The 17358-nt window shown below is 38.1% G+C and overlaps 1 protein-coding gene across 5 annotated transcripts in view; it reads left to right on the forward strand.

The window, feature by feature from the left end:
• SPATS2L (spermatogenesis associated serine rich 2 like) overlaps nt 1-17358 on the forward strand; it is a 180372-nt gene that overhangs the window by 123456 nt on the left and 39558 nt on the right. The window lies entirely within an intron of this gene.

Genomic DNA, 17358 nt, shown 5'->3' on the forward strand with positions numbered 1-17358 from the left:
GCTGTGACCTTGACCTGGTAACCGAGATGGCCACTAAGTGACTGACAGGCAGGCGTGGTATACAGTGTGGATACTCTAGACAAAGGGATGATTCACATCCTGGGTGGGACAGAGTGAGATAGCACGAGATTTTATCACACTATTCAAAAAACCACAAGATTAAGACTTATGAACTGTTTATTTCTGAGATTTTTCATTTACTATTTTAGAACTGTGGTTGAAACCATGAATAAGGGAGTACTACTATAGTTAGGTTTTCCTTCCCAAAGATTATGAAGGTTCATGAGGAAGGTGAGGCCAAAACTCCCAAATGGCTTTAAATGCTTAGTCGACCTATTCAAAATTCTGAGAGCTCTGATAGACACTTCACAGATGAGTGGTAGACCTTGGACACTCTACCCATTTTGAGTAGAACCTTAGCACTAAAAAGGATGAGAGTGATTCTTTAATCCTGTCCTCTCACTTTACACCCAGTGAAACCAAAGCTCTTAGGTTGAGAAACTGAGATGACCCTCTTAGCTCTCTGTAGCTTGCAAAAGCCTACAGAGTTAGTGCCCTACAGAGTTACTACTAAAACATGGGCTCCCTAACTCCTAAAAAATGTATAATTGAAAAATTAGAAAAAGTAATAACAACAAAGCCATGTAACAATATTCTGCACTTGAGTGGGTTCACAGTATGAGCCTAAAAGAAATCTCCAGGCTACCAGGAGAGGAGCATTTATCAAGCTCTCCAATAATGAAACTGGCTCAACAAAGCCTGCCCTGATGCCCTGCTGGGCAGGAGGCTGTGAACACGTGTGATGCATGCTTTATCTTTTCATAACACCTTGGCATTCAGGAGCTCTCTTTTTTAAAAGTCTTATACAGATTTATGTTCTGGTGGGGGAGAAATTAGCTCTAAGATAGATGCAGGTGGTTCAGGGGTGTTAGTGTAACTTCCTACGTGAAAAATAACCACCAGAAGCATCCTCGTTTCAGGCTGTAAATATAGCACCGTCAAGTGGGACAATGCTGTGTGTCAGCAGATAACTTAGAAGCTGAGGAGTATGTCTTAAGCCTGAGCGTAGTTTTTTCTGTATTTCAGAATTTTTATTAACAGCTCAAATTGGATCTTTGCATAATCCAATCAAAATCCACCAAGGTTCATGCACAAAGTCAGAAAATGAGTAGATCCAGATGTATTTTTACCAAAAGTAGTGCCAATGATAGTATTTCTTTTTTCCTAAGACTCCATCTCACATTATCACCTTAGGGTTCAGTTTTCCCAAATGTTCCTCCTGCTCTGTGTTTTCTGAGGCTCATGTTACAAGGTGTACAGCATTTTCTTGTCTCCTTGTAGACCAGAATGAAATTCAGATTCTTTTATTGTCTTTCACCCACTGGACACCATTCCCATGGAAGAGGAAAAGGGCAAGATAGCTACCAGCAACCTCCTGGAGATGAACTTTGGGGCGGGGTGTCCTCTTTCATCCTCCCTTCCTGCTGACTCCGGCAGCCAGTCATTCTCTGAATTCCCTCATCTTGTAAAGCATCCTGGGAAGCCATGTCTTCTGTTCCCTGTTCCCTGTTCCCTGTGTCAGACAGATGGCTCCCTGCCGCGTGTGCCCACCCTCCCGAGGTGGACCTTACAGTCCGCCTCACAGAGCAGGAACAGCCCTGTCACTTTACCTTTATGATGGCAGGGTCTGTGTTCCTGTGTGACAAGGACACAGAGCTGTTCTTTCATCCTCAAAGCCTAGTGGGCCAGAGGTGAGAGAAATGGTCCTGTTATTTTAGAATATTTATTGCTCATCCCTCATCTGTGTTTTCTATAAGGCAACAACAAAACACCCCACCACCATTTCATAGGATTTTTATGGTCTGAGGCTTCCCACAGGGTTTCCAAACAGGTTTTTTTCATGTTGCTATTGGCCCTGACCTTGAGATTATCTCCCCTGCTTCTCTAAGCCCTATATTGGACCAGAGGATTAGAAGAGATCAACAAGAAGAAAGCAGCTTCCTTAGAACTTGAATAGTAAAGCCAAATGTGTATATTCTAGGATTTCAGCAGTGCCAGCTCTCAAATGGAAGCAATATAACATCATAGCTAAGAAGTGGGTCTTTGGCAGTAGACAAGTTTGGATTCAGATCTTGGCGGCGTCACTTACTAGGTGTGTGACCCTAGCCGCGTGAACTACTCTCTGTCTCAATTTCCTCGCTTGCAAAATAAAAGCTACACCTCCACTTTACAAGATATAGTGAGCAGTGAATGAGAGACAGAGTGATTCGCACAGCATCTGGTACAGAGTAAACCCTCATATCATTTATTTATCCATTGAGTAAATATTTTTGAGCATCTAACATGTGCCAGGAATTCTTCCACAGGAAGGGAACAAAACTAACAATGTTTTCCCTCTCTGGAGAGATGACATAGATAATAAGTGACATGACACTCTTCTGATTTGATTTCCCCCTCTGTCTTTATTGTTTTGTCTCTGTTTCTTTAGAGGGTCCTTCTTTATCTACCTGTTAGATTGCTGGAGCTCGTCTAGGTTTTTCACCAAATAAATACAACCAAGTGACTGAGCTAATTACAGATGATAATGAATGTTAGAAAAGCAGTCTGGAGAGAGGAAACTAGAAAGTGTGTGTGCAGCTACATCCAATAAGGCCCTACCGTGCCCCTAACACAAACGTCTGAGGAGGAGACATTTAAACTGAGGTCCAGATGCTTTAAGCATGTTCTCTTATGCCAGGTAATGGTGGTCTGAACAGTCACTGCTTTATTTAAACTTTTATTAAACACTTAGCTCAGCCTGGGCAACATAGCAAAACCTTGTCTCTACAAAAACAATTTTAAAACATGCTGGGCATGATGGCCGTGCCTGTAGTCCTAGCTACTTGGGCGGCTGAGGTGGAAGAATAGCCTGAACCCAGGAGGTTGAGGCTGCGGTGAGTGTGTGAGCCACTGCACTACAGCCTGGGGGACAGGGTGAGACCCCAATTCAAAAAAAAAAAAACCAGGCCAGGTGCAGTGGCTCAAGCCTGTAATCCCAGCACTTTGAAGGTCCGAGGCGAGAAAATTGTCTGAGTCCAGGAGTTCAAGACCAGCCTAGGCAACTTGGTGAGAATTCGCTCTACAATAAAATAAAAAAATTAGCCGGGCATGGTAGCACGCACCTGTAGTTCCAGCTACTTGGAAGGCTGAGGTGGAAGGGTTGCCTGAGCCCAGCAGGTCTATGCTGGGTTGGCTGTGAGCATGCCACCGCACTCCAGCCTGGGTGACAGAGTGAGACTCCAACTCAGAAGAAAACAAAACAACCCAAACAAACAAAAAAACAGAAAGAAAAGAAAATTAAAGATATACTTTATTAATGTATATATGGCTGATGTTTAAGTACTGTAATAGGAGCATGCATTTTTAAAGTTTATATTTTAAAGCACATAATTACTATTCTCACTCCTCTTTAATTATTATTTTAGTATCTAAATACTTGGTGTTAATGCTCATTTATAGTTATGTGTTGCTCAGTCTTAACCTCAGCTGCAAGTAGCGCTGTATCTGAACCGTACAGGAACTATTGGGGGAACCTTAGATGACACGTCCAATGACTTAGCATCCTGATTCCTTTCTCTGTGTACCGATAAAGCAGAAGACAGAGATAGACACAGGATGTATTCTCATGAGGGTGCAGGAAATGTTAAACCCCTCAGGTATTTTTCTGTCACCTGGGCAGAGTGAAACCCAGACCCGTCTCTCCCTTCTCTTTCGCACTTGAAAACGTCTCCTGCTGCAACTGTATAGCAAAAACACAAAGCGACTCACTTCTGAATAGCTGAGACCTTATAACTTCCCACCCATGCCTTGTTATGGTGATTTCAGTTACAAATAGGCTTAATTAAATGGAATGCACCCTTAGGAAGATCAAAAGACTTTCAAAAATTTTTTTTAAGATTCTTGAACAAAGATTTAAATGGCTCTATTAAAATGCAAGGAGAATTAAACCTGTTTTTCAGGGAAATAAGACAGTGGAACAAATCAAGTTAACAGGCCTACCTTGTGTCATTGCCAGCCTAGTCCATTGACTTTATTATCTATTACCTTTTAATATGAATAAACCTGGGAAGGTATTAATGACATGTGAGATCTTGTAAAGGCAGCGTAAACAAAATGAAAAGATTTTTATTCTAGACAGAAAGTCACCAGCTTTATACCTTCTGACCTGATCAGGGTTTGTAGCACTTGAATGAAATAACAAAGTCTATCTGCATTTGAATTATGCAAAGTCAGAACTGGAATGATGTTTGCTGCATAAGCCTATCTGTTTTGGTCTCTGTTCCAAAATTATCGGTTCCTGTGAAACATTGTCAATTATCCTGTTAATTGGAGATAGAAGAATGATTAAACTTTCAGATCAAAGTAGACAGTAATCATAATGTGAAGAGTTTTCCTGAGGCCTCCTCACTACACCATTATTTTGTAGCATTTCCAAAGGGTTACCTTTACTCACTTTCTCCATTGTCACCTCCCTCCCACTTACCACGTGTTATGGCTTACAACCCTATCTCTCCAAAGACATATGTAACATGGTATCCCCAAATCTGAGAGGGCTTGTGTGTAATGTTTGCCTATTCCAAAGAAGTCACCCAGAGGGCCAGCAGGGAGAGACATGAATTTATTAAAACTTATGGGAAGCACTGATGGCGGCAGGTCAGTGAAGAATCCACACCTCAGGGCAGTATAGCAAGCATTTTTATAATCAAAGCATCAAATTAATCATTCCTATATAGTATTTACAATTACATTGATTAAGTGTGAGTGACTACACTGTGTTCAGCTTTGCCTGGTCACTTGCATCCCATGACTCATTCCTGGGAATATGCATATCCTTCAGAGACCAGGCTTGGCCAGAAACTGCTCCCTGAAGGTGGGAGCAGAAAGAAGCCAGGTATAGGTGGAAATAGTCTTTGTCTGGATAATGCCTCACGACATTGCTCCCACTAACACTACCAACAGCCTCCATGTTGTTGAATCTAGCAGACATATTTTCATCCTCAATTGAACTTTTCCTTTCAGCAGTATGCAACATTGTTGACCATGCTCTCCTTAGCCACCCTGTCTTTTCCCTTTGGTTTCTGTGACATGTCACTCTTCTCATTGGATGTCCCCCTCTGTCTTTATGCTTCATCTCTGTTTCCTCTGAGGGTCATTCTTTACCTGCCTTGTTGAAGCTCGTTAAGGATTGGTTGGTCCCAACTCTTTCGCCAAATAAAGCTAGACTCTCTCCTCTGATCATTTCAACCATACCCTAACTTTCATTAGGTAAGATGGCTCGTTCACAAACTCATCATCCTAGTTTAGGCTACATTCTGAACTCCCAACTTGTTTGACATTTTCACTTTGACATTTCAAAGCGTGTTAATAATATGTTCAAAGCAAACTCATGATCTCCCGACCAGTCTTGGCTCTCTGTTAGTGTTTCTAACCCTAGTGCCACCATCTATCAAATTGGGTAAGTCAGAAATATAAGCATCAGTTGTGACGTCTCCCTCTCTCTCACCCCCTTTTCCAACTCACCACCATGTCCTGTTGATTTTCATTTCCTAGAATCCTTGAATCTCTCACTGTCTCTATATCTACCTTCCCACCTGAAGGGACAGAGCCCAGAGTAGAGTTTCTCTGGTCACACTTAGTAAACTTAGGTCACTGCTGCACACACAGCAATACTCATCAACTAGAAGAACAACCAGTTTTCTGGCCCTCAGGTGGGCTTCATTCTACTTAGTCATAAGACACTAACAGTAACATCTCCCAATAATTTGTCTTTCAGTTACTGGCCCATCCTTCTTAGGTTATCACCTTTGTCCTAAGAATTTGTCTTTCAGCTACTGGCTCAGCCATCCTTATCTGTGTGATTGATCACCCATTACTGCCCACCTTAATCTAATCAGTTGTCAGAGATATGAGAAAACAGACCATCACCTTGGAGCCAGCTCTACTTGTTATCTCACCCAGAAATGCTTGCTTGTCTCCCTAAAGGAAAGCCTTATAAGCCTCCAGCCCTGAACATTCAAGGCCAATGTTTCTTAAGCATCAAGCCAGCCCCTTCTCCACTCCTGGAGAAGTGGATCCACCCTCTCTTTGATCTACTTTCCGAATAAATTTCCTTTTTCCCTATCCACCTTCTGTGTAATTCAGTGAGTGGCACTGACTCAGCTCACTGTCCTGATACCACCCAGAGCACCATCCTTATTTGCCTGCATTGCTACAGAAGTCCACTCATTAATCTCCTCGCACTTTCTCTGTTCTTCTCTAAATCACTCTTTACCCTGTAATCTTTTTAAAACACAAATCTGACCTTTTACGATAAAGACCAAAAGTCTTACCCTGGTCTACAGGCCCAGCAAAGTCCATCTCCCGGGTCCCACTCCAGTCTCATTGTGTGGCCTGCTCCTCCTTCTTGCTGTCTCTCCTCTAGCCATACTGGTCTCCACTCAGCCCTTCCTATTGGCTGTGAATATCAGTCAAGGTCAAGTCAGGAGATTGAAACACTACTGGTGTTTGAATGGAAGAAATGTAATATAAAGAACTGTTAACTAAAACAGTGGGAGGTGATTACATACTAAAAGGGGTAAACGAGGACTATAACGTGTCCAGACATGGCAAGGGCATAGTTGGAGCTCCTCTGCATGGCTGCTGGGCTCCTGGGATGAACAATCATAATGATGATGATGCTAATAATAATAATAACAATAATAATGATAATAATAGAGGTTCAGACCCCGAAAGAGAAATGTATTCCTGTCCTTATGGCCTTACAGGGTCACATTACTGCCATCTGATGACAAAGCTAACGTTCTGTTAACTGGCAAAAGAGAATTATCTACAGGGTCCAGGTCCAGTATCATATATAGGACAAAGAAGAGTAGATTTGGAACCAAGAGACAATGCAGCTTGGTAACAGGCATACAGTGCTTCCTCTCCCTGCAATGCAGTCCCTGCCTGGAATGTACTTCCCTGCCCTCTTCAACTAGTTATTTCAGATGAGATCATTCAGATCTTCACTTGGGTGTTACTCCCTTGGGGAATTCTTTCTTGATATCCCCAGATTAAATATGCCACAGATTTCAGGACACAACGTACTTTTCTTTCATGACACCAATTACTAGTTGCAGTTTTTCATTTGTGTGGTGGCTTGATTTACACATCTTCCTGTTAAACTATGAGTTCTGTAAAGACAGAGACCATATCTCTCTTTGACCCACTTTGTGTTTCTGATGCCTAGAACAAAAGTAGGCACTCAATTCTCTCTCATGGTCTCTACTGAATTATTAGTAATAAAATACATGAACAAGTGCAGGTTAATTGATTTTTTTTTAAAGTTGCTATGTTGTTTTTTAAAGATAACTATGGACTTTGTGTTTCTGGATTTTAAAAGACTATACTAATTGGGAAAAAAAGTTTGAGAAAAAAATAAAACAATTCTACCTCCATGAAACAATCACAGTTAAATTTCATTTCAGAATCTTTTTAATGCACACATATATAGATTTTTTTAAGATCATGTTATGCAGCATATGCACTTTTGAATTCTGCTTTTTACTTAACATGATATTGTAAGCATTACTTCATATCATTAAATGGTATTTAAAAGCATGATTTAAATGGCTGCATTGTATTTTTATAAACGTGTCATATTTGTTTTAATTCTTCACAAACTATTGGCCCTGTGGCTTGTTTCCATTTGCTTGATTTTATAAACAATACTGTGATGAGAATCTCTTATATATAAATTTCTATGAACAATTGTGATTATTTCCTTAGCATATGTTCCTAGAAGTGGAATTACTGGGTTCAAGGGGGTATGACTATTTTTTTAAGGTCCTTAATATATTATTGTCCAGAAAGATTGTTCTAATCTCATCGTTTTTATTTATAAAACTGATTAGTAGGGAGATGATACTTTTTTAAGAAATTTAATTTCCATTTGCATCTCCTCATTTATAAATATTTAAGAATGCCAAGATCAGTTACCAAAGAACTACCAATTATATTATTATCAGGCAAAACGCTATCATGTTCACTTAAGTACCTTTAAGAGAATGATACCATGCTTTAAGTAGCGCAGACCATTAGGAATTTTAAACATCATTTTATAACAACAAAGTTATGCTTTGCTTCTTTATCAATTTTTTTTTCCAAATAGAACTACTTTATAAAACCTAATTTAATCGTGACCAGGTGATCTGCTTTCCTGAAACTGCATGTGTATAGGAGACCATGAAGCCACCTTAACTCAATAGGTTAAAATAATTATTTTAGAACTACTCTATATTTAATACATTACTTAAAGTTAAATTTGAATTATATGCATACTTTCTTTAGCCTGCTTAACACTACATCATACTTTCACTAAAAAGTAAAAACTAAAGAGAAAAATAAAAGGGTTTTCAAAAATTTTTAAATTTGAATACTTGCATGACTGTACATATGTTCTAAAAAATTTTTAATCCAAGTCCATATATTTCTCCCCAAAAGAATGTTTGTTTTCTTTGGTGTTGTTAACAAAAACAAACAGCACAATTCATTAATTGTGTAAAATAAATCAAATCAAGGACAAGTAAAGTATATAAGTTAATAACAAGATTTAGTAACTACAAAGTTGAATGTTTCTAGTGTTAGTCAGAGTTAAATATGACAACAATTGCACACATTGGAGTGTAAATAGGCACAACTTGATTGACAAATAATTTGACAAAGTGTATCAAGAACTTTTCAAGAAAAGAAAGGTATAAATTAGGTTATAATAAAGGAATGTTTAAATGTAGAAACCCACACTAATGGAGAAAATGAAAACAAGAAGGCACCAATTTCTGTAAGAGGGAAGGTAGATGGAAGAAACTTGACAGATGAATCAGAGTATGGAATGCTGCAGCTTAGACCAAAAGGAGGGAGCCTTGGCAGGGAGGAGGACTGCCTAGCAGAAACAGGGGAGGCTGGGGATTTAGAGTCAGCAGACTTGATGGAGGGCAAGCTTAGGAAGAGAGGCAAAGGCAGGGGAATCCAATGAAGGTATTTTAAGGAATAGACCATTCTCCCTTTAACTCCTTTCCACCCCCTAGCTTGTTATTTTATTTTATTTTTTTAGATTTCTAACATGTATCTTCAAAGCACAAAAAAGGAGAAGGGAGTGCAGAGTGATCGCTGGTACCTTAATGACCAGTTAGAACAAAAGTGAAAACTCTTGGGAAGAAAATTAAAAGATTTAGAGTTCCTCAGTGCATCATCTGCAATGTTCAGTATCCAATTTAAAAAATTACTAGACATGGGAAGAAGCAGGAAAATGTTAGCTATCGTGAAGAGAAAGGTTAGTTAGTCGTTAGGAACAGACCTATTGACAACCCAAAAGCTGGAATTAGCAAGCAAGGGTTAGTGATTACAAGTATGTTAAGAATTTTACAGAAAAAAGTTGGATAAACAGATGAAGAGAAGAAGAATTTCAGAAGATCAAAAAAGAAAGGAATGGAAACCATAGAACTAAAAAGTCATCAGACATGCTTAACAGCAGTTTGCACAATGGAGAAGAAACGATCAGTAAGCATGAAGACAGGTCAAAAGAAACTATCCAGACTGAAGAACAAAGAGAAAAAAATTAAAAGAATAAAACAGCCAAAGTCAGAACCTCAGTGACTTAACACACAGTATCTCACATATGAGTAATTGAAGTCTCAGAAGAAAAACAAAGAGAAAATGAAGGGGTGGGGCATGAGGAATCTATGAAGAAAGAATGGACACAGTTTTTCCAAATTTGATGAAAACAATGATCTGCATATCCAAGAAGCTCAGCAATATCCAAGGAGGACAAATTATAGAAAATTACACCATAGTCAAACTACTGAAAGTCAGAAAAGAGGAGAAAACTCTTAAAAGCAGCCAGTGGAGACAAAAAAAAAGACACATTGCAAACAGGAGAACAACAATAAGAAGGAAGGTTGACCTCTCAGCAGAAACAATGTACACCAGAAGACAATAAAATGAAATCCATAAAGTGAGGGAGGTGGGGAATTGCCAATATAGAACTTCATATCTAGAGAAAATTTCCTCCAAAAATGAAAGTAAAACAAAAATATTTTCAGATAACAGTTGAAAGAATTCATCACTAGCAGAGGTACACCAGAAAGCAAGCTAGTTATTCTTCACACAGAAAGTAAATGATAGCAGATTAAAATCTGAACTTGCCAGAAGAAATTAAGAACACTGAAAATTGTAAATATATGGATAAAAGGAATGTTTTTTTCTTTTCTTAATTTGCTTACAAGACAATTGATTATTTAAAGCAAAATAACCATGTATTGTGGGGTTTACAAATTGTAGAAGTAATATATCTGAGCATAAGTGTACAGTTGACAGAAGTGGGTAAGTAGAATCATACTATTGTATGGTTCTTACATTATATATGAAGCAGTACAGTATTGACTCAAAGGACATCATGATAAGTTAATGACACAATCTTGTAATCCTTAGAACAACTTCTTAAATACGAATTTTTAAAAAATTAATAAGATGTAACTCACAATGGTAAGTATAGTCCAATAATTGTACTAAATATAAATGGACTACAAATTCTACTTAAAAAACAGAGATTGGCAGACTGGATAAAAAGACCCAACTATATGCTGATTATTCTAAGAGATGCACTTTAAATATAAAAAGAGAGATAGCCAAAAGTTGAAAGATAGTAAAGATATCCTGTCCAAACAGTAAGTATAATAAAGTTGATTTGACTATATTAACATCAAAGAAAATTTTACTATAAAAAATATTACCAAAGATATTGAGGGTCATTTTATAGTAATATATAGATTAATACACCAAAAAGAATTTACAATTCTAAATTTCTATGCACCAATGGTTTCTAACCATGAAGCAGCAATAGAGAAGGAGACAAATTTGCAATAGTTATAGATTTTGATATCACTTTCTTAGTAACTGATAGAATAAGTACATTAAAAATACACTAGACCTAAAAGATTTGAACAATACTATCAACCAACTTGATACAATTAACATTTATAGGACATGACACCCAACAACTTCAAAAGCACATGACATTTTCACCAAAATAAATAAGTTGTTGGATCATAAAATAAATTTAAAATATTTTATAATTTATAAAATATAAACTTGAAAAATTTTTTAAATATTGAACTCTAATTTAGGGTATGATGTCTAACCACAATAAAATTGAATTAACAATAACAATAAAATAACCAGAAAATCTCCAGAAACTTAGAAATTAATCAGCCTTCTAAATAATCCATTGGTCAATTATAATTAAAATATAATACACCAATTTCCAGTATTAGGAATAAAATTGATTCTGACTCTTCATTTCTTTAAAGGCTAACAACAGGATATTATAAGCAACTTTATCATAATAAATCTAACAACTTAAATAAAATGGATAAATTATTTAAAAAGCACAACTCACCAAACCATATACAAGAATAAATAGAAAATCTGAATACTCTATACCTAGAAAATAAACTCATAATTAAAATTTCCAAGCCCAATTGACTTCATTGGTGAATTCTAATGAACATTTAAGGATCTTAAATGAACATGTAAGCAATCTTAAACAGTTTCATAATGTAGAAAGAAGGGAATAGTTCTCAACTTCTTTTATGAAGCCAGCATAATTCTTATCAAAACCTGACAAAGCCATTACAAGAACGATGTTATTCATGAATAAATAAACAAAAATCCTCAACAAAATATTAACAAATGAAGTAATTAATATATAAAAAGGATAATACGCAATAACAAGTGTGGTTAACCTCAGGAATGCATCATTGGTTTAACATTTGAAGGCCAGTCAGCATAATATATTAATTAACAAAATGAAGGAGAAAAGCAATATAATCATCTCAATAGGTAAAACAAGAAGAAAATTATTTGACAAAATGAAAACTTTTAGCAAGTGGAAACACAGAGAACTTCTTGAGTGTAATAAATATGTACAAACTCTACAGCTCATATAATACTTGATGAAATATTGAATACAGTTTGCCTAAGATCAAGAGTAACGCAAGAATGCTTTCTGTACATTGTAGTAGGATTTCTAATCAGTACATTAAGGTCAGGAAAGATTGGAAAGGAAGAAGTTAAACTTCACTAAAGATGTCATTATTGTGTATATAGAAAGAAAATCTTAAGAAATCTACCAAAGAAATAAATACAACTACCAGAACTAACATAGAAATTAGCCAAGTCTCTAGATACTAGTTAATATACAAAAAAATCAATTATATTTTTGCACTCCAGCAACCAATATTTAGGAACTAAATTTTTTTTAAATGTGTTATAAGCCGGGCTCGGTGGCTCAGCCTGTAATCCCGTGCCTTTGGGAGGCTGAGGTGAGTGGATTGCCTGAGCTCACGGGTTCGAGACCCGCCTGGGCAGCGAGACCTCATCTCTACAATAAATCAAAAAATCAGCCGGGCGTGGTAGCGCATGCCTGTAATTCTGGCTACTTGGAAGGCGGAGGCGGAAGGATCGCCGGAGCCCAGCAGGTCGAGGCTGCAGTGGCCGGGCGCGGCCACTGCACTCCAGTCTGGGCAACAGAGTGAGACTCCAACTCAAAAAAAAAAAAAAAATGTGTTATATACAATAGCATAAAAAGTTGAAAATACCTAGACAAAACTGACTCTAGATGTACAAGATGCTAAAAATTACAAAATGATCTTGAGATGAATTAAAGAAAATCTTTATAAACAGCATGCTATGTCATATTCAAGGATTAGAAGATTCAGTATTGTTAAGATATCACTTATCCTCAGATTGACTTATAGATTCAACAGAAGTCCAATCAAAATATCTAATTTTTTTTGTTGAAATAGACAAATTGATTCTTAAATTTATATTAAAATGCAAAGGACCTAAGATAGCCAAAACAATTTGAAAAAGAAGACCAAAGTTTGAAGACATACATTGCCTGATATTAAGATTCATTATACAAGGAGGGACTCCAAAAAAACTGGACTTATTTTTTGGAGGGTAGAACCCTTGTAGTAACAGGCTTCCCCTACTAGGTAAGTGTTCTGAGAACCCATCTACATCAGTGTTACCAGCTAGCATAGTTGTGAGAGGCTGCGTTTGGCCTCAGTGAATTTTGCGGGGAGACTCTTCCAACGCTTTTGCCCATTTCATGATGGGTGATTTATGAGCTCACCTGCCCACACTCACTGAGTGTTCAGCAGTTTTTGACCCAAAAAGGCATGATTCCTGTGCCCCACCCTCCCTATTGACCAGTTCCTGCCCTGAATGACTTTTTTTTCTTTCCTCGAATGAAAAAATGTCCTCAAAAGGAAATGTTTTGCCAATGGAGAAGAGGTGAGACAAAAAATGGCAGGAGCATTAAGAGGACTTAAATGGACAAGTTCAAAAACTGTTTTGAGGCCAGGTGCGGTGGCTCAAGCCTGTGATCCCAGCACTTTGGGAGGTCAAGGCGAGAGGATTGCCTGAATCCAGGGGTTCCAAACAAGCCTAGGCAACTTGGTGAGACCTCGTCTCTACAATAAATCAAAAAATTAGCCGGGCGTCATGGTGTGTGCTTGTGGCTCCAGCTACTTGGAAGGCTGAGGCGGAAGGATCGCCTGAGCCCAGCAGGTCGAGGCTGTGGTGGCCATGAGCGTGCCACTGCACTCCAGCCTGGGCAACAGAGTGAGATTCCAACTCAAAAAAAAACAAAAAAAACACAACTGTTTTGAGCAGTTGAAAAAGCATCTTGATAGGTGTATGCATCAAACGACAAGTACTTTGAAGGTATCTGAAGTTTAAACTTGTAAGAATATATACACAATTTTTTATAAACAAATTCCTGGTTTTTTTGAGTCCCCCCTGTATAATTGTAGTAAGCAAGACAGTGTGGTATGAGAACTGACAACTGGATCAGTGGTGCAGAATAGAGGCCATAAATAGATCCACACATGTAGTCAATTGATTATCAACAAAGGTGCCAAGACAATTCAATGGGAAAGGTCAACTCAGATTTATGATTTTATAGTCATATTAATTTTTCACATTTTACATACTAGTTTTTATAGGGTTAGAGAAACAATGTCTCACTCATCTCCTGTAAATAAGCCAGAGCTAACATATCAAGAGCACTCCATCTGTGTAATAGTCTGTTTTGCTTTGCCATAAAGGAATATGTGAGGCTGGGTAATTTATAAAGAAAAGAGGTTTACTTGGCTCACAGTTATGTATGCGTTGGCTTCTGGTGAGACCGCAGGAAGCTTTTACTCCTGGCAGAAGGTGAGGGGAGATGGCATGTCACACGGCGAGAGCAGAAGCCAGGGAAGGAAGTGGTAGTGTCAGGCTCTTTTAAACAACCTGTTCTGCTGTGAATTCATACAGCAAGAATTCACTTATTACCACAAGAATGGCACCAAGCCATTCATGAGGGATCTGCCCCATGACCCAGCCACCTCCTACTAGACCCCACCTCCAACACGGGGAATCACATCTCAGCATGATACTTGGAGAGGACAAATGTCCAAGCTGTATCAGTATATGTCTGTTGAATCTCATTGAATCAGAAACCAAAATGACACTCAGAAAGTTACATACTATATGTGCTAAGATTTGATAAGTATTGTTACCTAAAGGAAGACTTGGGTAATAGTTAAATTCAAAAACACATAAGCTTCTAGGAGCCACTTTTAGATTTTTTGTGGACAAGGATTAAATTTAAATGCATACAATTGTTATGGAAATCTAGGTAGATTGGGTGTTTCCAGATATAGCTTTTCCTTCTAAGATGTTGCTACTTTGGTTCAAATATTTGATGAATATTAGAAGAAGACACAGAGATTCACATCAAACTAAGTTCCCTACAGTTGGAGGGATTCTAGGTGTACACAGTACTGAAGTAATGCTAATTCATTCACTCAATATTTATCATGTTGCTATGAGGTACCAAGCATACACAGTAATGATGAAAAAGAGGTACATAGCTCTTTTATCATGTAGATGCTGCTACTTTTCTCCTGTAGCTATTCAGAGGATATTTTAAGTCTTGGCCGAAATAAATATCTTATTCTAGAATATAAATTAGTGGTGATTGCACACTGTAGATCACCAATCTCATGCTCTTTTTATTTTATATTTGTGTTATCCAACAGAAACATAATGCAAGCTATGTAATTTTATATTTTCTAGTAGCCACATTTAAAAAGTATAAAGAAACAGGTGAGTTAAGTTGGGTCATATACTCTATTTAACATAATATATCCAAAATATTATTTCAATATGTAATTTTTTAATTACTAAAGCTATATTTTTAATATTTTTTCTTTTGTACTAAGTCTTTAAATTTTAGTGTCTATTTTGCACTTACAGCATATCTCAATTTGGACAAGCCACATGTCAAGTGTTCAAAAGCCAAGTGTGGTCAGCTTATTGGACAGTGCAGGCTTATGTGAATCAGCTCCTGCTGAGCTACAATCTATTGAAGTTCAAGCGGACTCCAGATAGAGAACTGATGGTATTTCTGGCCTGTATTGTCAGAGGAAAGTCACTGTGTCCAGGAAAGAACTCCCATCATGCTATTGCTAGAAGTGTCAAGATTTGTGGTCAAGATGAACCTAATTCTGTAATAGCTATACAACTCTCCACCAGTTTTCATCTGAAAGAGTCCCAGAGTTTGTCTATATTTGGAGACAGATCTGCACAGCCTGTATGCAAATATATATCCAAGTGGTCTTTGAGAACTTTAAATGTCTGTAGTATTCATTGACTCCACCAATAATGAAACAGCTTTTCAGGACCCTAAAAAAATACTACTAGACACACTTTCCAGTTAATATTTGTTGAATGAACAGTGAAATGAGCCAGTATTACATATTGGTTCTTTGATTCACAAAAAAATATCTTCAGCTCTAGGTTAATGAGCCCACGTCTTCTATTCAAAATTACTTTGCATTTCAGTAGAATATTTTTTTCTCTTTTCTAAGGTCATGATTTCCATTAGGCTATGATATAAATTCCCTTGTTTTCTTTTTTTTTGAGTTGGAGTCTCACTCTGTCGCCCAGACTGGAGTGCAATGGCCACTCCTGGCCACTGCAGCCTTGACCTGCTGGACTCCGGCGATCCTTCCGCCTCAGCCTTCCAAGTAGCTGGAACTACAGGCGCGCGCTACCACATCCGGCTAATTTTATTGTAGAGATGAGGTCTCACCTGCCCAGGCAGGTCTCGAACCCGTGGGCTCAGGCAATCCCCTCACCTCAGCTTCCCAAAGCACGGGATTACAGGCTGAGCCACCGAGCCCAGCTAAATTCCCTTATTTTCAAGACTATGACTAATTTACTACACCTAGGCACAAAGAGCTGTGTTTTAAATTCTCAGTCTATAGTATCTCATCAAGCCTGAACCTCAACTGGGATTTAGAGATAGTGAGTTGGGACCAGCTTGGACTAAGTCATTGTTTTAACACAAACGTTTATAGACTCATTATGAAATTAGTTTTACATCTTTTACAGTAGGGTTTCTCAGGTGGCTGGTATCACCCATCTCCACTCCAACAGTATCACCTGCTCAGAGGTGATACTGGGCTCCCTGCTGGGCTGGAATCTCTGGGATGTATCTGAGAATTTGCATGTATGATAAACACCAAGGGAGACTTCATTTCACCCTAAAGTTTGACCACTGCCCTGCAGTGAAGTTCCTCTTTAATATAACTGAAGATAAAACTGGTACTACCATTTGAATCTATTTTATTACTGGAGGAAATGCCATTTTTTAGTACTTGCTTATTTTGCTGCCTTTGCTGAACATTTTATTATGTACTGTAAGTAAATTTTGCAGGGTACTCATCACTGGGCTCATAAAACATGCATTGTGCTTTCTTGGTGTGTAAGTTATGAATGATGGATTCAGCTAGAGTCAAATTGTCATGAATGGGCTAATGTCTAAAATCAAATTGACCAGGACCCAGATCATACTCCTTTGTACTTTCCTCAAGTATAGCCTCTGTAATGTCTGCCACATTGTCAGGAAGGTTGTTCACTGTTTCTTATTTGGTTCTATGAAATCATTTTGAGTGTGCTTTAATTCAATCATAATTCTACAGAAATTTATTGAACCACACACACACACTGGGCCTTCTAAAATGAATTGGACTCAGTGACTGCCCTTGAGAAGGTCATAGCCTCTGCCAGGCAGTGAGAAGGAACAGACAGGGAAACCTTGTGTTAAGATAAAATGAGTTTAGAGAGAAGTGGGGCAGAGGTAACCAGCTGACAGGGAGCTGGCTTCACAGAGGTGACCGTGCTCTTCACAGAGGTGAGAGCAAGCCACAGTCGTCCAGAGGAGTA

This window comes from Carlito syrichta, unplaced genomic scaffold (assembly GCF_000164805.1).
Source record: "Carlito syrichta isolate Samal-C Ts95f unplaced genomic scaffold, Tarsius_syrichta-2.0.1 Scaffold312209, whole genome shotgun sequence".
Taxonomy (NCBI): domain Eukaryota; kingdom Metazoa; phylum Chordata; class Mammalia; order Primates; family Tarsiidae; genus Carlito; species Carlito syrichta.